General features: G+C 38.8%; 1 long non-coding RNA gene across 1 annotated transcript; it reads right to left on the bottom strand.

The window, feature by feature from the left end:
- On the bottom strand, positions 1 to 27,939 carry LOC120884899 (uncharacterized). The gene is made up of 2 exons (XR_005727313.2): positions 27,809 to 27,939; positions 1 to 2,553 (listed from the first exon to the last, which is right to left on the bottom strand). It is a non-coding gene; the product is annotated as an uncharacterized LOC120884899 (long non-coding RNA).

Here is a 27,939-nt window from a genome sequence, read left to right as displayed (position 1 = left end):
TTTGGTGCTCTTTCAATACAATTTTATTTTAAACTAATTTTTACTTATCAAAGCAATATATGTACATAGTTTAAAAGGTCAAATAATGCCAACAAGCTTATAACAAAACACAACAGTATTTTCATGCAGTCCTGCCCCACCATCACTACCCTATTATCCAGAGACAATTACGTCAAGTTTTTAAAGCTATTTCTATTTCCTTTCATGTTTCTGAGTTTGTGATTCTCTCTTTATTCATCAAGTTAGCTATTATCTATTGAGGTCCTCTTAGTGTAGGTGAGGCTAGTAGTGTCTTACTCTTTCCCTGCTCCATCCCATATTCTTCCAACATAATTGTACCATTCTTCAGTTTAAATCCAAAAATTTGGTATAATTAATATGACTGTAAATACGGTTTGCTGATGAATCAAAAAGTATATTGTGGCTGTGGTGCATGCCTGTAATCCCAGTGGCTCAGGAGGCTGAGACAAGAGGATGAGTTCAACGACAGCCTCAGCAATGGCGAGGTACTAAGCAACTCAGTGAGACCCTGTCTCTAAATAAAATATAAAATAGGGCTGGGGATGTGGTTCAGTGGTCAAATACCCCTGAGTTCAATCCCCAGTACACACACAAAAAAAGTATATTATGGAAGGTACAGTGGAACATGCCTATAATCCCAGCTACTCGGGAGGCTAAGGCAGAAGGATCACAAGTTAGAGCCCAGCCTGGGCAACTCAGTGACACCATGTCTCAAAATACAAATAAAAAGGGTTGGGAATGTAGTTTACTGATAGAGTGTCCATGGATTCAGCCCTCAGTACCACCATGACCACAACAAAAGAATAAAAAAGAAGCATATTGTGACTACATTTTCTTTCTCATGTGCCTTATATTTTCTCTGAAAGTTGATAATTGCCTTGGGTTTTGTTGTTATTGTTGTTTAGATTTGATTACACTAATTATAAGTCTTCCCATACACACCAATGATTCTTTAAAACACTTCTCAGTACAGATTTTTTTTCTTGCTGGTAGCATCCTTCTCAGAGCCCTCTATCCCACTTAATTCACCTAGTTGCTTTCTAGGCCCGCCACATAGCCTAGTCTTTTCTGTCCTGTATCTTCTGAGACTTCCTTTTGCCATCATTCTGGCGATGCCCTTCACCCCACTCCTGAATTGGATCCCCCTGTTCCCTGGACCCACTATGTTCTTTCTTGATTTATTTCCTCTCTGCCAGATCTTATCATCTAGTAGCTTTCTGAGAAAGTGTATGTGAAAAGAACATCTTTTTGTGATTTTATATGTATGAAAATACATATACTCAAGCTACGTTTGGTGGTGCACACCTGTAATCCCAGCAGCTCAGGAGACTGAGGCAGGAAGATCAAAAGTTCAAAGCCAGGCTCAGCAACTGTGAGGCACTAAGCAACTCAGTGAAACCCTGTCTCAAAATAAAATACAAAATAGGGCTGGGGATGTGGCTCAGTGGTTGAATGCCCCTGACTTCAATCCCCAGTTTAAAAATATATATATATATATATATATTTTTTCCCTATCCTCACCCATAATCAATAGTTTATTTTGGTGAATGAATATAGATTTATAGGTTGAAAATCAATTTACACATCTTTTAAGTGGCATTACTTCATTAGCCTCTAGCTCTCATTCTGGTTGTGATAACTCCAGTTACCAGTAACAAGTCCTGCTTCTTCACATGTTGAAGCATAACATTAGAGAAACACTCAGAGGCAAGGTTTATTTAAAAAGGGGTAACAGACTTCGTCCAGGAGGGAGCAAAGGGCCATAGCTGGTATCCTGGTATCCCAAGAAGTGAAGGTGTTCGGCCTCTTTATTGGTCTTAAGCTTCCTTTCTCCTGCTCTCTTCCCCTGATCTCTCTCCACGTCCTGCTTACTCCACTAGGCCCAGGGGATGCTCGGTGGATGGCCAAAAGGTGAGAAGCAGATGGGCTAGAGGGGGCAAGCTGGAGTTATCTGGGCAGGAAGGGGGGGTAATTAACAACTCCCTGTGGGGAGACAATCTGTGGGACAGGTTACCTTGGCAACTGGTTGGAGCAGGTTATCTTGATCCGAGTGGAGGAAGGGCTCCAAAGGAATTAACATTTCAATTCCTCCATTCTCTGGATCCAGCCCTTGCCTATCTGCTTGTCTAATCCTGGCTTCAGTTGCTGAGAAGTCCAGTACCTTTCTTTCCCTCAGCCAGTGGGAATTATTCTTTTTTTTCTTTCTCGGAAAGCTTTGCTTCCTCCCACCACCCAAGTTGTGGTTGTTCCTGTTCTGGTTTCTAATTGCCTTGTTGGAGGCGTCATTCACACCTCCAGTGATCTTTGTTCATACAGTTAGAAGTTAAAGTAAGGTAGTTATAAGCTGTTTGGAAGCTATTTGTGTGGGAGTGGCATTGTCTTCTGGTGGCCTTCATGGTGACATAAGCAGGTAGCTAGCTAGCTTCTTCGTTTAGTATCCTCAAGTTTTGGTGTAGGTAGGTCTCTTCTCCAGTGTCAGAAAAGGTCTTATCCCTGGAGTTCAGTTTCTCCACGGAAGGATCACCCAATGTCCTGTGAAAGAAGGGGAGGGAGAGGGTGTCATTGAACCTGACAGTGAAGAGCTCTGAAGTAGTATTATGGTTTGGCTCTTAAATGTCCTCCAAAACTCACATGTTTAAGGCTTGATACTCAAAGTGGCAGTGTCCAGAGGTAGGGCTTTTAGGAGGTGAATAGGCTCATGTGGGCTCTGACATCATTAATAGATTAATCCACTCTTCAATTCATAACGGGCTGTTGGAACTTGGTGGAAACTGGAAGGGGGGCCTATTTGGAGGGAGCAGGTCATTAGGTGTGTGCCCTTGAAGGGTGTATTTTGTCCCTGGCCCTTTTTCTCTGTTTTTCTGTCTCTCTCCTTCCTGATTGTCATAAGGTGACCATCTTTGCTTTTCCATACACTCTGTTCCATGATGTTTGGCTTCACCACAGGACCAGAAACAAAGGAGTCAAGTAAGTGTAGACTGAAATCTCTGAAACCATGAACCAAAATAAATCTTTCTTCTTATAAGTTGATTTTCTCAGGTATTTTGTCACAGCAATGAAAAACTGACTAATTCAGGTTCTTACTTCCCTCTTTACAGACTCTAGGACTTCACTGCCAGCTTTCTAGGCTTCTTTCCCAAGATTTCTAGCTGATATTCTTCAGAGATTTTCATCTTCCTGCCATATAGAGTGGATGGGAACCTAGAGATCTAGCTGATCCTTACACACTTTTATTGTTTCAGTGCTGAGAATTGAACCAAGAGCCTTGCACATGCCAGGCAAGTACTTGGCCACTGAGGCAGAAATACAATGACAAATTGTATTTTGAGAAAGGGTCTCTCTAAGTTGCCAAGGCTGGCCTAGAATTTATGATCCCTTGTCTCAGCCTCCTAAGTGACTATGATTATGAAAAACCAGCCTCTACCTCAGAACAAAGCCTGTCCAAGGAAGGGACATCACCTTTGTCCTTGGAAAGACCCACAGAGCACTCCTAAGCACATTCCCACCCTGCTAAGTTGTTTATCTACAAATAACAGGAGAGATCTGCTGCACCAGGTGTCCCTGACTCAGTCAGGCTAGGTGAGGATCCATAGCAGCCCCCTAGTAGCCACCAATCAGCATGAGACAGGGAAATACCTGGGATGCAGATGACCCTCCCAGTAGTTTATGGTGGTTGATAACATGTTGGGAAACCATGTAGTTCAGCACGTACACCCCTCTTGGCTTAAACCAATCAGTTCAAAGGAATCCCCCTCTTGTAGTAACCAATCACCCCTACCCAACTTGTTTCCGCCAGTGAATGTGCTAATCATGTTTTAGAGTTGTTATTTGATTTTCCCACAGTGTGTGATGATTTGCTAAGGGATGCTATGGTATGTATGGGGGTCCTTGCCTTCTCCAAGGAATATGTAGGACTGCTGCGGGCCCTGGGCTCGGGGCCTCTCAGCGTCACCAGTTGCTGTGTGTGCGCGCGCGCGCGCGCAAAGGACCGAGCTAGCTGGCAATAAACAGCTCTTTGCTGTTTACATCGATCTTGGTCTCTGGTGGTCTTTTGGGGGTCCCGAATTTGAGCATAACAATTACAAGCATGTGTCACCAGATCTGGCTTCCATATACAATCTTTATTTATGTCTGTTTTTACTCCCTTGTCTGGCCTCTGCTTTCCAGGTGCGTGGTGCTACCAATTCCTGAACCTTTGAGTTCAGGGAAGAGAATCAGCTCCTTTAGATTAACATAATCCTGGGCAGGGACTTTAGTCTGGCTTTCTTTTTCTTGCTTTAGAGTCACAATTGTCCCCACAATTATTTGCTAAAGATAAACTCCGATTTTTATTGTTGTTTTAGGGTACTGCTTTATGGAGGGCACTGGGGGAGAGGACCAGCTTTACTCTCTTGTCTTATAACTGGAAATCTTCTATCCAAATAGATATTCTTTATTATATGTTGTGTGTCCCCCCACACCCATACTAGGCACTGAACCCAGGGGTGCTCTACCACTGAGCTACATTCCTCAACCTATTTTCATTTTTCATTTTGAGACTGGGTCTCACTAAGTTGTCCAGGATGATCTTGAACTTGACCTGCCTTAGCCTCTTGAAGTCACTGGAATCATAAGCATGCACCACCATGTCCATGATCTTTAAATTTTTTTGTTCAAGAAAGTATTTGTTTTTGTTTTGATTTTTGGTAGTAAAGATTGAACCGAACCCAGGGGTGCTCTGCCACTCAGCCATATCCCCATTCTTTTCATTTATTTATTTATTTATATTTATTTTGAGACAAAGTGTTGCTAAATTGCCCAGGCTGGACTTGAACTGATGATCCTTTTTCCTTGGCCTAATGAAGAGGGCATTGCTTGATGGAGGGCAGTGGGGAATTTCAAGGGCAGTGCCCTGAGATTTTAAGGGTGCCCCACCATGCCTGGCTGTTTAAAAGCTATTAGAGAAAGTCTTTGGGTGCTGCATGGAGAAATGGTGGAGACAAGGAACAGACATGTTAGAGGAGTGAGCTCTGCCTCTGTTAGTAAACCTTACAGCTTGAACAAACTTAGGCCAAAGGGGAGTGGAGTGACTTATATAACTAAACGGCTGAAAGGACAGGGCTGGGTCTTAGGAGAGAACAAGGCTCTTCCTCCTGTCAGGACTTTTTCTAGAGATGGTTCCATTCTCTAACTGGTGGGGAATGACTTGGGCTGACACCGTTACACTAGCACTATCAGAGAGGAAAGAACTGTCGTCACTGTCACTCTGCTATCCAAGGAAATAACCAAGGGAAGTTTTTTGACTGCCTAAGCTTATAACATAGGTTCACCCTTCTGGGCCCTTTGTAAGTTCCATTTGGACTACAAGAGAAAAAGAAAAGTGGCAAGTCCCCAAAAGAAGGGGAAGCAGTTAATACAAATGCTACCTGGGGACATCATCCATGTCCTGCATATTTATTGCATCGTTGACTGACAGCTCAGCATTGACCCTAAATGAACTTTTCCTTGGACAAGATGGCTGGAAAATATAAGGTTCAGTTACTACTCACTTCCCAAATACCAATGAGCATCTACTGTATGTCACTGGGTACTGGGAACTAAAAGACAAATAAAATCCTATCCTTGACCTCCAGGAACTCACAGTGTAATTGTAAGAGAGCCTGCAAACAGACTGAGTGCCACAATCCAGATGACCAGAGGACAGAGAGAGAAAGGAAACTGTACTCTCCTCTGTGGGAAAGTATTTTGGAGTGGTGATACAAGCTGAGTTTTAAAAAACATATAAATATGAGTTCACCAGACAATTGGGAAGAGGGAAAATACTCTAAGCAGAGGGAGAAGTCTTTTGTATTTGCTTGCTCAAAAAATATTTATTGAGCACTATCAGAAAACTGGCACTAAGTAGGCATTAGGGATGTAATTCTGAACAAAACAAAAATCCCTGTTTTATTAAGTTTGTAGTATGATGAAATCAGACAACCACATTATCAAACAAATATCCAATCACAAACTGTGATAACTGTCATGGAAGGAAAGTAATAAAGAAGTAGGAGTATTTGGGGGGGAAGGGGTCATCACATGGTGTATTCAAGGAACCAGACAGTTCCAAACTAATGGCCAGATAAGAACAGAAGCTCTAAATGTCTTGGACAGGGTAAGAAGTCCATTGCTCTAATTTTTACCCTCAGGCATGTTCCATGCTTATAAATAACTCTTCAACCCCTGGACAGAGAATTATGAATTCTAGAGTTCTTTCCCTCTTTCAGCAAGTTTAGCTTATCTGAGGATTTTAAACTTGCTTTTGAAAATTATGGAGACTCAAGTCCAACCTGCTGTCATACTGAAGCCTGCAAGCCCTCCCATCATGTTCCAGTCCATCTGGACTTTCTCAGACTCCTCCAGTGAGTTTTTATTTTTTAATTTCTCCAAACAATTTAGTGGCATAAGACACCTCCAACTTAGAGTTCACCTCTTCCTGTTGAATGCGTTAAGGACAACAACAGTTTGAGACATTTTTAACAGTTGACTTTGGATTACTCTCTCTTCTACTTTAAAAACAACTTATATTTTTTATTCCCATTTAGCAAACCAAGGCTGCCAAGATTTGTCTTTATATGTGATATCACCAAGTTGTGGTGAGTCAATGGACTATCCCACAAAGCACCAGCTTTCTGATAATATCAGGTTAGATTCTTTTAAGTCACAGGCTTAATATCTGCCCTGTCTCAGTTCGCATTTCCAAAAGATACCCCCTTGAAGCAGCCTATTAAAGGCTTCACCTAGAGATCAAGTCCAGGAGTATCCAGAACAAGTACCTAGGATCCTCAGCAAAGATGCAAAGTAGGTATGGTTTGTCTGTTTGAAGCCCACATCTTTGCCTCTCCCATGTGTCTTCTTCTCAACCCCCGTGTTTATGCTCCTAGCTCTAGTGAAAAACTCCTTTGGAGGGAGGCATGGGGAGAGAGATGAAAAGAACTGTCTTGGAGTGACTCTGACAATTAATCATCCTGCCTGGGAGCACAGAATGTCCATGCATCCACACCCAGACTGTTCTTATACATCTTGAAAGAAAGGCCCTTAGGGAAGGAGAAAGGAGCCTGTGGGAACAAGATAAGTGAGCATAGAGGATCCGTAGCAGAGGATCTCTGCTGAGAGCTGTGCCTTTGGGAGCAGAAAAGGAGCCATCTGGCTACCAGATAAAGATAAAGTTGGGCACCAGGTAAGCCTTTTGGAAACTTGGTAACTTCCTGATATTATTATTTTGCCTCCCCTCTCTGTTTCCCCATGTAATTTGGAGATCAGCCTCAGCAACTCAGTAAGTCCCTAAGCAACTCAGTGAGACCCTGTCTCAAAATAAACATAAAAAGGGCTGGGGATGTGGCTCAGTGGTTGAATGCTCCTGGATTCAATCCTTGGTACCAAAATAAAAATTAAAAAAAAAAAAAAACCCACACATTTTTTTTTGAGAGGGCCTGTGTGTTTATTTAAATGCACAGAAAGAGGAGATATAGCCCAATCCACATCCATTCTTGGAGGAAAATGAGAGCTAGGAACTCAAGAGTTTAAGTAGGAAGAGTTTTAGAGTTCTGCACCAATTTTGAGAGCAGTACATCCTCATCCCCCAGAGCTCCATGATTTTAAATTAATTCTCCTTCCTTACCTCTAATCCAAGCTTGAACAAAATGGGAAGAGAGAGTGCCTGGAACACCATGAGAGAACTGAGGAAGGTTTCACAGAGGAGGGAGATGCCTAACAGCTTTTAAATTTGGCATCACATCTAACCGAACACTTGTATGATGCCTTTACATCAGCCATGGAACCTGGTCAGTCTCCATGGGATCTCAGGGCAAGCATCATTTTCCAAAAGGAATAGCTACTTTGTATTTCATTCTTGGAAGAAGGCAGGGCAGAGCCTTTCCCAAGAGACATAACAAGTGGAAGAATGTTTTAGAGTCTGCTAGATCCACTTCAGAACCCTTGATTTCCTTGCATTTATTCCCAAGGGTGATTCTATTCACCAAGCATAAATGGCAAACACTTTACATTAATGACTTCAATGTGGGTTCCTGAGCTCTACAGAGTTGTGGTTATGAGGGTGGCTTCTGCAGTCTGCCTGTGTTAGAATCCATGCCTCCTTCACTTAATATAGTGTTATCTTGAGCAAATATCTAAATTCCCTAAGCCTGTACAATGAGGATTATAAACCCTTGTCATGGCCAGACTAAGAGCAGTAAAGAACTGCTGCTAAAATAACAACAAATATAATAATCCAAATTGGGCACATCACTTACATAGCAAAGACAATTGACAGGCCTAATCCTGAGTGGGCAGATACCATTTGCAGACAGCTCAGCACTTATATAATACCTAGTGGATAAAACCAAATATTAACAACTCATAAGAAACACCTTAAGACTGTTTTCTTAATACAGAAGAGAGCTGGTTTGTGCTTTTCAGCTTTTAAAGATGTGGTAGCTAACCCCAAGCTGGCCCCTCAACAATCCACACCTCCAGATGTTTATGCCCTTGGAGAGTCCTCTCCCACTTAGTATCAGAGTTGGTCTATATGATGGCTAGACAATGGCAAAAATGATGGATGTCATTTCTGAGCTAAGTAATAAAGACATTGTGGCTTCTCCCTGCTTTCTCTTGGACTACTCTTTCTAGAGGATTCCATAGCTGCAGGCTTGGGAAAGAGACCTATGAGATCTGAGGTCTTTGCCAACATCTAGGAAGTAACTGGGGCTCTTGCCAAAAGCCACAAGGGTCAGCCTTCTTGAAAGCCACTCCTGCAGCACCGGTCAAACCTTCTGATGACTATGGCCTTGGCTGACATCTTGAAAGCAACCTAATGAGAAACCTTGAGCCCGAAACATGCAGAAGACCTACGTCCAGATTCCCAACCCCCAGAAACTATAAGATAATGAATATTTGTAGTTTTTAGGAGGTAACAGCAATAGACACCTAGTATAAAATGTTTTCTCACTCTTAAGCCTCAGCCTCCAGAGCCAACTCTCCTGTATTATTGACCAGTAGCAGCAAAAACTACCTACTCAGAGATTACTCTCTGGGAAGACTAAGCAGAATCTACATGCAATGGGCTTAGTTGAGCCTTATACATGGTCAGCATTCAGCCAATGCCACTTACCACTACTACAAAGAAGTATAGGCCTGTGGGCAGTTGTGAGGAGTTGCTCTGGATCTTGTTGCCTGGAAGTCTTAGGGCACAGCATAAAGAGTGAAGACTTAGAGGGAAGGGAATGGAGAAGGAAATCCTATGGCATCTTTCCACTCTAAATAGCTTACAGGGAGCAAGTGCCTAGCTGCGAAGCAGGGCTCCCTTCCATAGGAGTAAGAGGAACGGTATGGAGGAGGAACATTCCCTTTTCTTGGTCCTAAATTATTAAACAGTATCAAAAAATGTAGAAAAATTTGTACTAAGTAAAGAAAAGAAACAGGAAATTAAAGTGGTGGAAAGCATCTTTATCTGCTTACTTTTGTCCTGGGTCTACCTTGCTTATTTGCAGCTTCTATTGGGCCAATTAGAAGGCGTGCTGAGAAACACTCCTTTTGTACACAGCCGTGCACTTTGCAGCTCAGTACAAAGCACAAAGATATGGTCTAGTATCTGCTTGTGGCCTAGTCCACCAGATACAATCTACACGGAAATGTGGTAAGCTTTGGGGGTTGCAAGCTAGGAGGATGATTATCAGGCCGTTCATACTCAGGGGAACCACACCAGAAGGGAGTTTTAGACACACACACACACACACACACACACACACACACACACAGTAAAGGACCTGATCTGAAAGTTTGTCAATTAGTGTAACAAACTAAAGTGATTAGAGAGGAGAGAAACTGAAGAACAAGAGCCCAGAGTAGCAGACAACTAAGTAAAACAGGTCTGTTGGAGCAATGTTGGAACTAATTTGGTGAAAGTGAAGCTTTTTTTTTTTTTTTGAACCAGAGATTGAACTGAGGGTATTTAACCACTGAGCCACATCCCCAGCCCTTCTTATTTTTTTTATTTTGAGGCAGGATCTCACTAAATTGCTCAGGGCCTCACGAAGTTGCGGAGGCTGGCCTCTAACTTGAGATTCTCCTGTCTCTGCTCCTGGAGGTGTGTATCACTACACCTGGCTTGAAGCACTATTCTTAACTACACTAGAAGAAGCATCACAATTTTTTTTCTGTTTTCCTCACCATTGTGTTCCTGATGCCCAAAATCAGAGCTTGGCACATAATAGGTGCTTGGTAAATATTTGTTGAAGAAATTAATGAATTTGTGACTTAACATAGCTCAAGATCAGTAGGGGTAAATTTCAGAAAACCTATTACTATTATTTTTTCACTGCTGGGGATTGAACTAAGGAGCACTCTACCACTGAACTACATCATCAGTACTTTGTAGTTACTAGTAGTAATAGTAGTAGCAGTAGTAGTAGTAATAGTATCATTTTGAAACAGGGTTTTGCTAAGTTGTTGGGGCTGGCCTCAAATTTACAATCCTTCTGCCTAAGCCTCCTAGTTGCTATGATTGTAGGTGTACCACTGTACCCATCAAAAAACCTAATATGCAAGGGTATGAACAGATTTATTCTAGATTATGTCATCTCCCATATAATTCAAGAGTCAAATGTGCATTATGTATTCCACTTGAAGACTTGGGTTTCAAGTTTTCTTGTTTCAAAACTTTGAGATCCACTCACTTATTAAAGAATTAGAGAGAGTATTCTAGTTTTGTGGGTTGTAGAAATAGAAGAGAGAAACAAACTGGCTATTTCTAAAACGTTTTATGAGAAAATTATAGTTTGAACTCATAGGTCAGTATCAACATAGAATTAATTATGCCTTGGGATTTTAAGGTACCATATTTTTAAGGATAGAAATACTGAGCTCGTAGTCTAATACATGGGCCCTCAAATGATTTACCACCTTTTCAGAAACTGCTTTGATAAGACCAACTCTAACTCAGGCAAAGATTCGAACAGATTGCTCCATAGCTGTTGTTTCACTTGTCTGAATAAAGCAGAAATCTAAGCAATTGTAATATCTTTCCTCTGCTATTCCTGGTAAAGAAGAGAGACATACATGAACTCCGTTTGACTAGAATCCTTTAGACTCTATCCTTAGGATTTTGAATCATTTCAAAAGTCTCTTGCTGAGTAAACAAATCTCTCCACACAAGGAGATACCACAATAGAAAGTTTGCATCAGAATCCTTGTGAGAAGGAGTCAGTCCTCCACTGTCTGTCCACAGTTGAGTTGGTCTGAGCTTCTTCAGAGCTTGATTTGGGAGTAGTACTGTCAGCTGAAGCCATTTTGCGCAGAATGACAGCCATCTGCTTGCCATGTGCCCTTTTTATTTGAACAAACAAAACAATCACCCCACATGAAACCCATTAATTAGTAATCCTTCCAAGACACTCAGCCCAACTCAGAGCAATAACCCCTCTCACTGCAATTCTTTGGGTATCAAGAATAGACCATGATGAGCACACCTCGGAAGTATTGGAAATGTTTGTGTGTTTCTAACATGAAAAAACATCCCTGATCATCATTTTTGGAAACTTTTATCTTCCCATCTGTCTGTAATCGGATTACTCATAAGATGCACAAAGAGTGGGTGAACAATTATTTACATGAACACTGGCTTAAAGCACTAAATTTTGACCATACTAATCCTGGTTTAAAATGCTGTATGATTTGCTATAATCCTCTATTTATAGTCATGATATGTTTTCTTATCTTCACAGATAATCCACTATCTAAGTATAAGGATTTGGGGATAGTGACTAAAAGGAGAGAATCAAATCCATTTATTCAGAAAGCATTATTATACGTGCTAGATATTGGCTTAGTACCAACAGTGGTATCAGAGGTGATTTTATAAGTTTTTGTTTTGTTTTGTGTGTGTGTGGAGGCGGGTCCTGGGAAGCTTTATCACTGAGCTACATCTCCAGTCTTTTTAAATTTTTTATTCTGAAACAAGGTCTCCATAAATTGCTCAGGTGACCTTGAATTTGCAATCCTCCTGCCTCAGCTTGTCTGAGTCACTGGGATTACAGGCATGCACTACATGTTCAGCATAATTTTATACTCTTTGAAAGCAATCCTGTAACTTTTACACTTTCTTTCTCATTCAGAAGGTACCTGCAGCTATGCATCTATCAATTGCCTTCTTTATTTTAAATTTATTCTTTTTAGATATACATGACAGTAGAAAGTATTTTGACATATTATATATACGTAGAGTATGACTTATTGTATTAGGATCTTATTTTGTGGTTAAACATGATGTGGAGTTACACTGATTGTCTATTTACATATGAACATAGGAAAATAATGTCTGATTTATTCTACTGTCTTTCCTATTCCCATTCCCGCTCCCTTCCCTTCATTCCCCTTTGTCTAATCCAATGAACTTCTATCTCCTGCCGCCCCCCTGCCATTAATTCTAACATTATATGCAACCTTGTACCAATTTGCACTATAATTACATTTTAAGCCAAAAGTTTTTATAATTCTTCTATATGTACATTTTAAAATTTGGACAATTAGTCTAAAGCAAATATGATCCTTTTTTTTCTTTCTTTTTTCTTTTTTCTTTCTTTTTTTTTTTTTTTTTGACATGGGATTTCAGTATGTTGCTCTAGCTGGTCTTGAACTCCTGGGCTCAAGTGACTTTCCTGTCTCAGCCTTCCAAGTAGCTGAGATTATGGGCATGTGCCACTGTAGCTGGTTTATATTATTCTTCTTAGTTCTCCTTTCTGTCAAAGATTATGTTGTCAAAACAAATAAAACCAGAAAAACATGGTACTTAGAGAACCAATGCTACTGTTGTCATAGTACTATAAAATTTTCCATTTCAACACTATTGGTGAAAGTGAGAACAACCCATGAGAAGGAGCCAGATTCCCAGGCTTGCACATACTATTATTGCTTAAACAAAAAGAGCAAGTGGTGAGAAAGTTTCAACATCAAAAAAGAGAATTACAAAGGCAAAGGTTTACAGCTTCTGCTCTGCCCTGCCTTTGAGGAATCTCCCTTGGGGGTAAAGACACTGGGGTGACTACTGCTTTAAATAAAATTCCTCCTAGAACTACTATGAATGCAGGGAAGAGAAACAGGCCTTAGTAAGCCCACCCACACATACACATATCCACACCTACAAATGCACAGTAGGTGCACACAAATGCCCATGTTATATAACATGATATATGTCTGAGGGAAGGTAATGGGAGGAAGCCGGGAACCAAAGGGAAGCTTTGTGTGAAGCTCCTCCCACCTCAGGACTTTGAAAGGTTCTGTGTGGCCTTTTGAAGTAAGTGCCTCTCTGAAGGGAAAGAATTCATACCTGTGAGCCTGTTTTTGTTTGTTTTCAGTATAAAGTCCAAAGATCAATGGATTAGATGGATCAAAGCTCTTTTGTTTGTCTAATCTGAATGGAGCAAGGCTGTAGACCTGATCAGATAGTGAGGGATTCTCTTGCTTCTCATATTTGGTAGTGTCACCATACTAATGCTACCATACCTATATAGGAGTTTTGCTGAATGTGGGGTGTTTGTTTTTTTTTTTTTTGAGCAGAAATATGCTTGAATGGCAAAATATTTTTATTTTCTACATTTCTGGCATCTTGCTTATTTTCTTCCCAAACTGTTCTTAAGCCAGGTTGCATTTAAAATGAATATTTGTGTGGAATATTAGTCAGCCATAAAGAAGAATAAAATATGGCATTTGCCTGTAAATGAATGGAACTGGAGACTGTCATGCTAAGTAAAAGAAGCCAATCCCAAAAAAATCAAAGCTTGAATGTTCTCTGATATGCAGATGCTAACACACAATAAATTGGGGAGGTAAGAATAGAAGTTCTTTGGATTAGACAAAGGGAAGGATGGGAAAGGGAGGGGGATGGGAATAGGTAAGATAGTAGAATGAATCAGACATAACTTTCCTATGTTCGTGTATGAATCTCCACATCATGTACAACCAGAAGGATGGGAAGTTATACTCCATGTATGTGTGATATGTTAAAATACACTCTACTGTCATGTATATCTAAAGATAAGAAATAAAAAAAGAAGTTGAAAAGTAAATAAAATAAATGTTTGTTATTCCAAGAAGGGGCTTTATGAAATTTAACGGAGAAATGGGGTCACCTGAGGACATTTGGAAGACATTGACTAGTGTCCTAAAATAAAACAACATATAGCTTTCTAAGCATTTTGTGTTTTGCACTGCTTTCAAAAAAGAACAGCAAACTAACTGGGTTTAGTAGTGTACACCTGTAATTCCAACAATTTAGGTGGCTAAGGCAGTAGGCTTGTAAGTTTGAGGCCAGTTTGGTAACAACTTAGCAAGTGCCTGTCTCAAAATAATATAAAAAGTACTAGGGATATAGCTTAGCTGTAGAGCACTTGTGTAGCATATGCAAAACCCTGGGTGCAATCCCCAGTACTACCGGAAACACAAAAACCAAAACAAACAAGAAAAGCTTTTAAAAAACAGATTAAAAATACACAAAGCAAGCATATAGTTTAATGTATCATTATAAGGCAGACACCTTTGTAACCATCATCAAGGCCAAGAAACAGAACTCTGCAAACCCAAAACCCACACAGAAGCCTTTTCATATGCTTATTTTAATGATGGTCCCCACAGCCCCCAGAGTAACTACTTTCTGAGTACTAAAGCCATCCTTATTTTCTTTACAGTATTACAAAACTTCCAAACGTATAATTTAACCCTATTTTATTTAAAATTTTTTTTAATTTTAAATCTCTTTTAAGCTAAGATTCTTTTTTTTTTTTTTTTGGTTTGGTAATAGATGTTGAACCCAAGGGTGCTTAACCACTGAGCCACATCCCCAGCCCTTTTTATTTTGAGAGGGGTAATCTTACTTGTGATCCTTCTGCCTCAACCTCCCAAGCCACTGGTGTCTGCCACCACACTTGACTCCTTCTGTAGTTCTTTTAACACCTTATCTGTGAAAGAAACGAGACCATGTGACCTGCATACAAGTTCCTCTGGATCTTTATTTTCTGCATATGGGCAGCTAGACCCAGAGGTAGGATCAGACTCAACACTGATCCCTTTGGGAAGACAAGGTGATGGTGTTTTATTTTACACATGTCACACGTGCCTGAAACATATGTCTGATTCTCCCTTTTTGTGACATCAGCAGCTTTTGATTTAGTCATAATATCCATTAATTCATCAGGGGTTGAAAAGTGGTCATACTCTAATTCTATTATTCTTTTTATTAGCGGAAATAGTTTTATAAAAAGATACTTCCCCTCATTTACTATTTAGTGACATAATGGCATTGTTCATGCAAGAAAGGTACAATAATCACTTGATTCTTCCCAGTATAGGACTTAAGACAATAAATTAGCTTCCTATCATCCTCCAAAGGAACCCAATTTAAGAGAAACATATAGAATAGGATGTTGCTTGGTGGTAGAACGCTTGCCTAGCATGCATGAGGGCCTGGATTTGATCTCCGGCACTGCCAAAAAAGAAAGACAAAAAAGAAAGACAAGAAAGAAAGAGAGAAAGAAAGAAAGAAAGAAAGAAAGAAAGAAAGAAAGAAAGAAAGAAAGAAAGAAAGAAAGAAAGAAAAGAAACAACCAATAATATATATATATATATATAAATTTTTATGTGTGTATATATAATTTTGAACACAAGAATTTAAATATAACTGATGGGTTTATTCAATTATTATCAACTTTTAAACTCAAGTTATAATTGTTCTACCTTTGGCCAGTGGGAGCCTCTTTAGATTGCTCTGGGTCTTAGAACATGACCTTCGTAGGTCTTGTCAGCTTCTTCACCATCTAGTATGACACTATCTAGTATCTAGTATGATGAGATATTTGAATGGTTCCTGCCTGTTATGGGATGAATTCTATCCCCCAAAATTTATATGTTGAAATTCTAACCACTGATATCTTAAGATCTGACCTTATTAGGAAAATAGGATCTTTACAAAGGTAACCAAGTTAAGGTGGGGTCATTAGAATGGGTCCTAATCTGACTGGTGACTTTATCAAAAGGGGGAATTGGGACACTGAAATACCTATGGCTAGATATGGCAGCCATCTGAAAGCCAAGGAGAAAGGCCTGGTACAGATCCTCCCACTCAGAGCCTATAAAAGGGACCAACCCTGCCAACACCTTGATTTGGGACTACTTTTCTATTCCCCTGAACTGTAAAAGAATCAATTTTTGTTGTTTCAGCTGCTTAGTTTGTAGTATTTGATTACAATAGCCCTAGTAAATGCATATATTTTCCATGGAAATCAGCCTTTCTCCAAGGAGCCCTAGTTTCTCTTAGTGAGAAATAGTATTAGAGGATTTCAAAACCACAAACTGGCTTTCAGGGATGCGTATGACAACAGGGATGGTCACTTTCTCTAGGTCTCTTCAGTGGACAGAGATATGAAAGTTAAAAAGAAAACTGCTTCTATCCAGGCATTGAACTCACACCTATAATCCCAGTGACTTGGGAGGCTGAGGCAGGAGGATTGTCAGCCAGCTGGAACAACTTAGCGAGACCCTGTCTCAAAATAAAATAAAAAGAACTGGAAATGTAGCTCAGTTGTAAAAGCACCCCTGGGTTCAATCCCTATTACTTAAAAGAAAGAAAAAAAAAAAGAAAAAGAAAGAAATAAAATTGCCTTTAAAACACATACACAAACTTTTTATTATAAAACACATGTTTTTATTAGAAAAGCACACATTTTAAATACAAACTCTAGTTAATAGTGATATTTCTAATTTTATATTTAAGACTGTAGAATTTTTTGTATTCCATGTTCCATACCAGAAAATTCTGATTCTCAAGGCAGATGGTAAAATAGAATTAAGATATCTCATAATTGCTGTTTACTATATCCTGTATTACATATATGGTATGTTTAGAAACATACAAATATAATTACTGAGTAGCGTTAGTATTCTTTCCCTATTTTCTCCATCTTTTTTTTTTTTTTTTGAGGAGGGAGACTGGGGATTGAACCAAGGACCTCATGTGTACTATGCTACCACTGAGCTATGCCCTCTGCTTTATTAGTTGTACTGTATTGACATTGTCAGACAGCCATGACCTAACATACACTTCCTTGTAACCCTTATTTAGTCTTAGGTCCTACAAGTAATTATTTGGTGAACGCTCAGGAGCCGTCCTTATGCTGATATCTATAGTCACTTTGGTTGTCTAAAGCGCCTTCTCTAGTAGATTCCTCGGGGCGAGAAAGTGAGAGCAATATTCCCTGAGTGTTTGCATGCTGATAAATGTTTGTGTTTTTTATACCTGAAGGTCAGTTTTGTTGAATATAAAATCTTTGGCTCACATTTGTTTTCTTTGAGTGGATTAAATGTGCTACTCCATTTTTGTCTGTTGACAAATCTGATTGTAATCTAACTGTCTATAAAACCACGTGGTCTGTGTGCTTAGATGCCTAAAGAATTTTTTTCCCTTTTTCTTTTCTTTCTTTCTTTTTTTTTTTTTTGAGTCGCAGAGATTTATATAGGAAAGCAGGGATTACGTACTTGAAGGAAAATAGAAAGGATGTAGTCTATCTCAAGAATAAGAAGACTTTTTGTTTTTAAATCTAATAATTTTACAAAATTATGCTTTGTTTTTAATTATTCTGGGGAAATATTTTCATATATACGGGGTACTCCATTAGTTTGTAATTTAAATTATTACTTCTTTTTGTTTCAGGAAAGTTTTCCTGAATTATGGTATTAGTATTTGCTTTGTTCACTGGATTTCTTTGGAGGACACTTATTATCTGTATGTCAGATTTTCTTTGCCTTCAAATTGTTACATTATCTTGAATTATTCTCTTAATTTCTTTTTGATTTTTAAAATTATTATTCTTAAAAAATTATTATTTTTGCCTCATCTTTCTCTTAAGATATTATCTGTATATTTATTCTCTGTGTTCTTTCTAGTTAAAAATTTATTACCAGGTGCACGCCTATAATTCCAGTGACTCAGGAAGCAGAGGCAGGAGGATTACACATTTGAGTCCAGCCTCAGCAACTTATGAAGCCTTCAGCAATTTAGTGAGACCCTGTCTCAAAATAAAAAATAAAAATGGACTGGGGATGTAGCTTAATGGTAAAGGCTCTGGGTTCAAACCCCAGTACTCACATCCTCCCAAAAAGGAAAAAAAAAAAACAGACTTTTTTTTTATGAAATGGTTTTACTTTTATTTCTAATTCTCTGGATTCTGTAACACCGTTTCTCAATTTAAAAAAAAAATTTGACTTCTGGGTTTTTTCTATGTTTTGTATCATGTCAATATCTTTCAGTTTATTTTGCAATTGAAAGTTAGTCTTAATGTGTTCTCTGAGCATGTTTCTGATGTGCTCTCATTGTCTGAAGTGATGTCTTTTGGCTCTTTATTATTATTTTTTTTTAAAGAGAGAGAGAATTTTTTAATATATATATATATATATATATATATATATATATATATTTTTTTTTAGTTTTTGGCAGACACAACATCTTTGTTTGTACAAGGTGCTGAGGACTGAACCCGGGCCGCACGCATGCAAGGCGAGCGTGCTACCGCTTGAGCCACATCCCCAGTCCTTGGCTCTTTATTCTTGTTTTGTTTTGCTTTGTTGTTTTTGCATAGAAATTAACTTTTTGTACATTCTCATGTGAAAAGAGTTTTTCTGTACTTTCTTTTCTTTTCTTTTCTTGGAACTAGGAATTAAACCAAAAAAGAACCCAGTTCTTTTTATTTTTTATTTTGAGACCTCAAACTTGAGATTCTCCTGCCTCACCATCTGCAGTAGTTGGGATTATAGGAGTGCACCATCACACCTGGCAAGTTTTTCTAAACTTTCATTGATTGATTGGTTGATTGATTGATTCATGGATTGTGGTCCTGGGTACTGAGCACCCATAGATGTACTCCCACTGAACTATATCCTTAGATCTTTTTTATTTATTTAAATTTTTTGGAGACAGGGTCTCTCTACATTGCCAGGCTGACCTTGAACTTGCCACCTTCTGCCTTGGTCTGAGATTATAGACATGCACCACTGCTCCTATCCTATCTGAACTTTTAGAGGAAGCCTTTGTTGAGAGTAGTCTTGCTCTTTCTTCTATTATTTTCAGGAGGTATTTAAAAATTAACTGTTGTTGGGCATGGTGGCACACACCTATAATGCCAATGGCTCAGGAGGCTGGGGCAGGAGGAGCTCAAATGCAAAACCAGCCTCAGTAATTTAGTGAGGCCCTAAGCAACTTAGCAACACCCTGTCTCAAAATAAAAAATAAAAAGGGCTGGGGATGTGGCTCAGTGGTTGAACAAACATGGGTTCAATCTCTGGTACCAAAAAAAAATTTTTTTAATTAATATTAAAAATAATTTTTAAATAATAAAAAGGGTGGGGATATGGCTTAATGATTAAGCCCCATTGGGTTCAGTCCCTGGTACAAAAAAAAAAAAAATTAATTGCTTGCTTGCTGAGATTCTGTGGCTATGGGTTTTCTCTTCCTGTGTTTCTATTGTCTTTATCATGGTCAATTTTGATTTCACTCCCAGAAGACTGGGTTATGCTCTATTCTGGAGGAGAGTCTTGGCTGAACTATTTTCATGACTTTATCAGAACCAAACTGTTCTAATTCCTTTCACCCTCACTGAGGGCCTCTTGCTATTGGAGTGGAGGCAAAGTTCTCCCAAGTTTGGCTGCAATTCTTGAATTATTCTGCTGTACTTTGCATTCGATAAATACCTCTTGCTATTTTTTCCATGTTCTCAGGTTCATCAGAGGCCCTATTGTTTCCTTCTGCTTTCTCCCACACATATGGCAGATCTTCTAGATATTAGTAGATTGTTCTCATGTGCTTGTATTTGGGTCTTAATGGGGATATCTTGTCACCTCATTTTGTTGTTGTTATGTGGGGATTTGGAGAGATTTAAAAACTATGTCACTAGTGCTTTGATCTCAGCATCTTCCAAATCCTAATAATACATTTAAAATGTTCATTTAAAGTGTAATAGTATTGTCCTCACACAGCGACAAGAAGACAGCCTCCTGACATTGCATATTACATCACAGATCTTAAAGTTAAGTCTCTGGTCCAGCTCCCTGCGGTCAGGCAGAAAAAGCACCATCCTAAATTCAGAATAGGTATCAGGAACCCTCACACATTAAGTAGGAAGAAGAACCTCTTATTTAATAGTTTTAAATGTTGATGTTTTCTCATAGTAATCAGATAATTAAACATCTAAATGTATAAATATATACCCCTGAAGTGGCACCCCCTTTCTCCACAGAAAAGCCCTCTTCACCATGGCTGATTTTAGGACTGTCAGCAAAAGAGTCTCTGCGAAAGAGTCCAATGTAGATAAACTTTCTATTTTTGGGTTGCCCTGTTTTACTTGGCCACTGACCAAGAAGATACCAGCACTCCAGGTGCTGGACACCCCCTAGTTTTTCACAAACATATCCAGTATAGTACTTTGAAGAAATGGGCAAACAAGGCCTCTGGCCTTGAGCTGGGGTTTCACAGAGATGTCTACATTTTTAAGATAAGTTACAAATGGGCTCCATGGTAACAGCTGGCAGGAGAAGGAAAGAGAGGGGAGAAAAAGCTCTCCCCTTCTCAGGTATTGTCCTTGAAGAGTTAACTTGCCCAGAACAGTGAAAGAAAAAGTTGCTTTATGTGAACTTCTGCAGACTGTGAACTTCTGAGCCCCTCCCCTTACATGCTGGGTATAAAACTCTGAAACTCCCTGAACTCGGGGTTCAGGGGATTAATTGATTACAGCAAAAGCTGTGCCCTCTGAACCTGGCTGCAGCCAAACAAAACTGTTTCCTGCTATCTTCGGTGCCTTGCCTCGTTTGTCCCTACAACACCCCAGAATATTACTCATTGAAATTAAAATAAATACTCAAATAGTTCAAAAGTCCAACCTTAGTTTTAGGTAACATATGGGTATGGATGAGTGTTAAAATTTCTATAATAGTTAATATAGTTAAGAATTGAAAATATTAGGGGCTGGGATTGTAGCTCAGTGGTAGAGGGCTTGCCTAGCATGGTTGAGGTACTGGGTTCAATCCTCAGCACCACATAAAAACAAATAAATAAAAATAAAGGTTAAATTCTTTAAAAAATGGAAATATTAATTTGAAATAGCTACTTTTGAAAATCAGCTAAAAGCAACACCCAGTCCAGCCAGTTTGTAAATAGGTTATTGAGTGATCCAGAATATTTTAACGCAAATTTTTATGAATTAACTAGGGAATAAAATCTCTGGTAAAGTATTGAATTAACAAAATATTGGACTAACAAAAAATAGGACCAAAAAAAAGATAGCTCTCTCTAATAACAAAAATAAATAACTATAATACAAGATGAAAATAACCTAAAAGCAAACAGAACATGTCATTAATAGAGTCCTTCATTATCTAGCATAGCCTGTAATAGAGAAAATAGCAAGTGTAATTCTGTTATCTTACCACAGGCAGTATGCACACACTGTAAAATCCATCTCTTCATTTTCTGGTTGAAAAGATCATTGTAGAAAAGGCCTGCCAGGGTTTGGAGGTCATGCTGATTTATTGGCAATTAAACCTGCAGGATTTCTGCACTCCCTTCAAAACAAAGTGTCTGTGGCTATTCAGCCAGGATGATTACATAGTGGGCTATCTACTAAAACCCAGGAGTCTTTCTGTTAGTGCACAACAGATTCAATTGACTTGGCTGTATTTAGAAAATTACTGCTATTTTCTGCACAGATTCTTGTTGTATCTTCCTCAAATCGCCTGAGCCCAAAGAATTACCTTGTTAGTCAATTTAACAAAGCAGAATCTTACCAATATAATTCAGCTTGGAAGTATAAAAACTTCAGTAAAAATACAAACATGGACTCACTTAAAGAAAATGAATGTGTTACCCAGTCTATATCCTCTGTCTATGATGACTCAGCTTTCTGAAATGATGGCTAGTTGGATGTTTTGGGACTTGATACTCATACAGTTTAGGTAGCTTTTGTCTTCTCTACATCTAGACACCCAACTAACACCAAGTTACTCAGTTTAGCTGTTTAGACCAAGATGCCATTTATATGTGGGCTAGTTCTACAGATTTCCCTTTGTCCTACTAATGGTAGCAGGCAGGCTTAAGTGGTCAGAGTGACAAAATCCCAGAAATACAGGCAAGTAGGAAAGAGAAGGAAGGTAGAGATAGGTTGGGTGAGGAAGGAGAAAAGTGAGCACATCAGCATTTCTGCCTCTAATCAACTCCACCTGCCAGAATGAATCTGATTATACCCGAGTTAGTCCTTAGAAACAGGAGCATGGGGGCTCTGCAGTGTGCATTGTGTACCCCCACAGGACCATCTGCCTCAGATACTAGCCGACTTCCACCATTCCTAGCTTCCTCTTCCTCTCGGCTGGCCTGTGTGGTGACAGGTCATTGGTTCATTCATCCGCTAAATATTTATTGAGACTTTAACGTGTTCTCATTACTGTTCAAAGTCCTTGCAGTATAGCATGTCTCTATAATGTATCCTTTTTCTTAATTTGTTAATTTATAAAATTTTAAATAAAAATGATACATTTATTTGGAAATATGTAAAGAAGAAATTTTAACCCACATATAATCCCAACAAATACTATTAAATATTCCGTTGTGCATCTTTTTGTTCTTCTTTCTTGCCTCTTCTAATGTTTTTAAGTTGAAATATTTAAGATACACAAAATATTAGAGATCAATTTAAAAATCCCACATGTACATTATCCATGTTAAAATACTGTACAAATTGATGAAGTGTCTTCTCAGCTATATTTAACTGTGTCACTACTGATCTACCATTAGCATGCATTTTATTTTTTTGTCCTATTACATGTGATATGTAGCATATGTTTACTATGTATCCATGATATATAGAATTCTGTGTGTGTATGTATGTATGTGTATGTGTGTGTGTGTGTGTTATGGTGCTGGGGACTGAACCCAGGGCCTCAGACATGCAAAGCATGTACTCTACCACTGAGCTACCCACCAGCCCTGATTTGTGTTGTTTTTCTTTTTTTAATTTGATATGAATATAATTTTGAACACATTCTTTTGCAATTTACTTTTGTTTTTCATTATTGTTTAAAATGTATCCATTGATATCTATAGCCATACTTCATTGATTTTTAACTGTTGTTCATTGTTAAAATGGATGAATATGCCATAATCAATTTATTCATTCTTCTATGTATTGGCAGGTAAGTTGTTTCTAGTATCTTGCTATTATATTGCTGAGGCTGGCTTTGAACTGTGATCCTCCTGCCTCAGCCTCCTGAGTCTCTGGGATTACAGGTGTGCACCACTGTGCCTGGCATTATGAGTTCTTGTTGAGATTGATGAACTGTTGAAGGAGGGAAAGCAATTTCCTTTTTCTCCCATATAGAGTTCAGGTTGTTAGGTAGTAGCTATGAATGAGCAGTGAAATACATGGTAAGACACAAGTGTTCTTTAAAGTACTTCAGAGTCTTCTTTAACTATTCTCAAAGTGGACGAGAGAGCAAAGGGTGGTTATTAATTTGTAGAAAATAAACAGAAGGTTTCTGCATCCTGAGGCTGTACCCTCTGGTTTGGTGTCATGGAGGCTCCCTTGAAGCTAGCTTTAGTTCATCCCCCTGTTGCTGTGACTTTGTTTGGATACAGGGTACCAGCAGTCATGAAGATCTACTGTGGTCTCACTTGACTTCAAGTTGATCTTAAAGCACTGACAAATGGCAATTGGTGTTTGCTTCCTAATGAGGGTTTTCTGGGTATAGATGTCCTGTAACCAACATGCAGCAGGATATTTTCATGTTTTTATACCCTACAAGTGACTATGGTATCCAAACTCAGATTGCAAAGGGAAGGATTATTTTTAATAATCCTAACATTTATCTTGAAAACATCACCAAAATAAGAAATCATTCCTGACTCATGCACTCTTCACCAAGGCCAACCCTCATCATGACCTGCAGTTTATTCATCCACCCAATGCAGAGCAAATCACTGGCTTCTCCAATTTTCCAAAAATACTTCCAATGCCATTTCAAATGCTTGAAATCATGCTGTCATACTTCTCTATCCATGAAGATCAATGAAGTCAAGGAAGTACTTAACATTAGAAAACTGCCCACCAGATGCCTCATTTTATTTTCAATGGGAAATGGAAATGGGTTACATAAAGATGTACGGAGCAACGGCAGCAAATTGAGGACAGAGTAGCAATAACAACCTTTGGAAATGTAGCACAGCTCTTAGTGATACCATGTGTTTTTAGATGTTCTTATGAATCTGTAATTTTAATAAAACTGACATTCCTCTTATGAGAAAGGAGTTTGAAATCATACTGGAATAAAAATAAATAAATCAAATAAACAGAAGCAAGGAAGCCAATGGGAAAATATGTCAAAAGAAAAGGATTAATGAGACTAATTCTTGACAGGATCCACTGAGGTTGATGTGAAGCTAGGAATTATAGCTATAGGTGTCTCCAGTTGTCTGGGAAGGAAGATTCCTTTAGTAGCGCATGCTCACTAAGATAACTTCTGACCAGCTACTGACCCCAGTGCCCACATTAACATGGAATTGACTTGCAGATGAAGCCCCCTAAATAGGGTGGCCACCATGACAGTTCCAAAGAGGACCAACTAAGATCAAAAACTCCACCACTCAATATGAAGGAAGAGTTGAACACCTGATTGGCCAAAGAGTACAGAAGAGGGTCCCCAGCTCTCCTGACAACATTAAACAGTAATAAATTTGGAGGCAGCATTGTCTTCTTTTTGTTCTCTGCTCAGAGACAGCCCACCCTCTCTCTTTCTTGAGAGTGCTCTCTGCTTAAGCCTCACTCTGCTTTTACTTCACTTTCACTTATAATAAAGTTCTCTTGCATGGCTTTTGGTGTCTGACTTCCAATTTTTTTTCTTAGGAACACAAGAATCGAGGTTTGGAGTTTCAGCTCCCTGCTTTCCTGTGACAAGGTCATTCTTGGGGCAACTTCCTACCAACAGCTGTCCTCTCTCACTTAGGTAATATCCAGTTCAGATGCAAGTCTGCACACTCTTTCTCCAACAGTCTCATTCCTCTGTATGTACCCTAGAGAAACTTCCTGGGTGTGTGCCCCTGCTTTACTCTCACACTCTCCTTTCAGTAAATTCCCAATGACAGCAACATGCACTTAGGCTAATCTTCTTGAAGCCACTACAAGTGATAAAACCATTCTTTGAAAATCATAGTCGCGTATAGGTCAGCAATAGAGGCTCACAGTGCATCTATGCTCAATGTGGAAGAAATCCATTACTGACAGCCTCTGTCTGCTCAATTACCTACATACACTCTACTCCTGATCCCTGAGGAGTCTGGAATCTACTGTTTTCAATTTCTAGCTACCTTTTAGTCTTCTGCTTGAACAATATACCCTTTCTGGCATATATAATCATAAACTTTGTTATGTTTCCCTCACCAGGCTATCAAATATTCAGATATATTTTCTTATCAGATGCTGAATCTTCTTTCATTTTAATAGCAGAATGGTATTGTGAAAAGAAAGCAGATTTTTAGAGCAGAAAGGGTTGAATCTCTACTATCACTTTACTGTATTGTGTTAGGTAATTTAAGCCTACTGTTTGTTAGGCAGGGAAATCTGTGCCTGTCTTATGGTTGCTGAGAGACTTTAACAGGATATAATAGGTTAAATTTGTTTATTATAGTGTCTTGCATGTAGTAGGCACTTAATAATGAGTAGGTCATTTCTCTCTTCCTCCCCCATATTATTTCTTGAGTAGAGATGGAGTAGAAAGTCACCTAAGTGACTGTTTAAGACTCCACCATAAACCCCACAAAATCTCTTTTCCTGTTTGCATTCCAGAAATTCTGCCATTATCAATTATTTGGGGCTCCCAACTGAGAGGTATTGTAAGTCCCTTCTCCAGTGTAAATGAGTTTATCAGGTACTTTGTTCCAAGACAGAGAAATGTGATATGAACCTTTTGCCAAAGTACATGGTGGGGACATTCTTTCTTCTAACCAAGATAATCTTAACCAACCTGGCAGAGGGACCTACTGCTCCCAAAACAGGGATGTTTCTCTTGGACAATTATGTATCTATCCTTGTACTTATATACAAACAGAAATAAATGGCATCATTGCATCAGAGGTATCTACCTCTATAAACAGTGAATATCCTTCAATTTAATTTTGGTTTGATTTGGTTTGGTTTGGGGATTGAACCCAGGGGCACTTAACCACTGAGCCACATTCCCAGTCTTTTTCATTTTTAATTTCAAGACAGGATCTGGCTAAAATTGCTTAGGGCCTCACTAAATTGTTGAGGCTGGCTTTGAACTTGCAATCCTCCTGCAATCTCAGTCTCCCGAGCTGCTGGGATTATTACAGGCATGTGCCACCATGCCCGGCCAAATGAATATGCTTTTTACCATATGTTTCTTAATTGTTTTTTTTTTGTTGTTGTTTTGCTTTTTGTTTTTTTTTCTGTAGTGGGGATTGAACCAGGGGTGCTTTACCATTAGTTACTTCCCTACATCCCCAGACCTTTCTAAATTATTAGAACAATAAATTATTTAAATTATTAAAAATAATAATTTGTTTTTATTTTCAGACTGGGTCTTGCTAATTTGTTCAGGCTGGCCTCAAACTTGTGAAACTCCTTCCTCAGCTTCCTGATTCCTGGGATTACCACCATGCCCAGCTATCTAAAATATGTTTAGACTATTTTAGAATAGCATATTATTATGTAAAATATGTAATTATATTTTATAGTAAAAATCTTGATGCCAGTAAGATTGCCATCAAAAGATCCACTGACAATTTCCCTCTTATGTATATCCACATCAAGGCAGATGCTTTCAATGGTAAAGCTTTTAGAAAAGAGCTAGTTCTCCTGAACGACTTAACTGAAGAAGTTATTGGAAAGCCTCCCCACATTTTAAATGATCAAACTGGAGTTATCCTAAATCACTACAGGACTTAGGTAACTTGAGACAAAGAAAAAAAGGGATCATTCATTAAGAAGTGTGAGAAATGTCTTAGGGTTGATTTTGTTTAAATGCCAGTGTGAATTGATCATTAGCATTTTCGAGAGCCGTGCAAATAACACCACCTAAGGGGCTAAACCAACATGGGATTCTTTCAGAGCAATTAATTCACTTCCAAGCTTCTTGTATTAACACTACCATATTTCCCTAGTGTAGATAGACAATTTGCTTTAAAAATCAACCAAAAACTGTGATATTCTGCCAACAAGATTACAGGGGTGAAAGAACAACCCCCTAGTCAAATGCAAATTGTAGTCATATTAGTATGCTAATGAGCTAAGTGATAAACTGTGGGTCAAATTTCCCCTTCTTCAGCTTAAATAGCACTTGAAAAGGGCTTATTTCTAAATGTTTGGGAAACCTAGGAGCAGCAGCAATTAAGGTTTATTACGTGAATATTATCTGTGCATTATCTGTTCAGCAATGTGAAGAATTAAGAGACGGGACTAAACTGAGACATAATTCTTCCTAATGGTTTAGAAGTTATGGAGAAACAGCTTAAAGGAGACACATTTAACCATTCTAATTTGGAATGAAGTCTTTTAGAAATTTCTTATGTTACAATTTTTTTAAATTAAGTTTATTTTGTCTTGTTGAAGAAAATTTAAGGAAGAGCCAAGGAGAAAAATAGTAGAGAAAAGATTGAAGAAAAATATATTTTCATGAGAAGGAAGTGAAAGACATGTTTAGAGATATAAATTTCTATTTCTTGACCACTTACCTAAGAGACTTTTTGAGCTAGGCACGGTGGACACCACCTGTAATCCCTGTGGTTCCGGAGGCTGAGGCAGGAAGATTGAAAGTTCAAACCAGTGTCAGCAATTTAATGAGGCCCGGAGTAACTTAGTGAGA

This window comes from Ictidomys tridecemlineatus, chromosome 12 (assembly GCF_052094955.1).
Source record: "Ictidomys tridecemlineatus isolate mIctTri1 chromosome 12, mIctTri1.hap1, whole genome shotgun sequence".
Lineage (NCBI taxonomy): Eukaryota > Metazoa > Chordata > Mammalia > Rodentia > Sciuridae > Ictidomys > Ictidomys tridecemlineatus.
The sequence above is the reverse complement of the archived record's forward strand: the minus strand, read 5'-3'. Positions and strand labels throughout refer to the sequence as shown.